The sequence below is a fragment of the Mastomys coucha genome, unplaced genomic scaffold, assembly GCF_008632895.1.
Source record: "Mastomys coucha isolate ucsf_1 unplaced genomic scaffold, UCSF_Mcou_1 pScaffold12, whole genome shotgun sequence".
In the NCBI taxonomy this organism is placed as follows: Eukaryota; Metazoa; Chordata; class Mammalia; order Rodentia; family Muridae; genus Mastomys; species Mastomys coucha.
Genome location: NW_022196894.1, coordinates 84578538 through 84579519, shown reverse-complemented (window position 1 = coordinate 84579519; position 982 = coordinate 84578538). Strand labels below are relative to the sequence as shown.

The 982-nt window shown below is 48.0% G+C and overlaps 1 pseudogene; it reads right to left on the bottom strand.

Moving 5' to 3' along the window:
* Nucleotides 1-271: 271 nt before the first annotated feature.
* LOC116083709 lies at nt 272-730 on the bottom strand (annotated as a pseudogene).
* Nucleotides 731-982: the final 252 nt, after the last annotated feature.

The window sequence follows — 982 nt, the reverse complement described above, 5'->3', positions numbered from 1 at the left end:
TGTGTGTGTGTGTGTGTGTGTGTGTGACGTGGAGGCTAGAAGATAGCCTTGGCTGCCTGGGAGACAGAGTTACGGACAGTTGTAAGCTGCTTGATGTGGGTGTGGGGAACAAACTTGAGTCTTTTGTGTGAGTAGTGTGTGCCTGTAGCCACTGAGGTTTCTCTCTAGCCCAGACTCTGTATTTTTCTCTTTTTTTTCTTCTTGCCTCAAGTTTATTTGTGAAAACAGCATAGATCACTGACCATATGCAAATAGTGTGTGGGTAGGTGTGTCACAGCAGTCCGGCTGTCTTCACATTGGCAGGACCCTTTTCTATGGGGCCTTCACAGGGGCCTGGGCACCTTTGGGAGCCTGAGCTGGAGCTGAAGCCTGGGGCCTTAGCTGGAGTTTTGTCTTCTGCCTTAGTTTGAATCTTAGACTTTGGTTGGTAGAGCCTATGACCTTTGGCCATGTAGCTTCGAATCTTCTTCCCAAGCTTGGGGTGAGTGATGAAAGCCAGGTGGCTGAGTGTGCAGCTGGGGCCCTTCGGCATCTTGGGCTTGATGGCCTGAGGCTTCACAAGGGCCTTGATGGCCTCTGCTCGTGCACTCACTGCCTTTGCGTTGTTGGCCTGCATTTTCTTCAGGCTTTTTTTGTGCTTCTTGGCACAGTGCATGTTCCTCAGTAACTTGGGGTCAACCCCCCTTAAGAGATTCATCATATCTTTGTGACAGGGGTTTCTTGATGCCATTTCTGTGCCATTTGCAGGACTGGTTGTGTATGGTGTGGTTCTTGAACTTGGCCATGTCTGCACTGTAACCTGCAGCTCCCGTAGTGCCTGGCACCAGAAAAGGAAAACAGAATGTGTATTTCATTATAGCAATTTCACTTTATTAGTCATGTAGCCCCTGAATTCAGCAAAACAAAGATGATTTTGAGCAGAACCAAGAAGCTGATTTTCTTGAAGTTCAGCTTGATAGCAACCATTTATTCCTAGGGATGT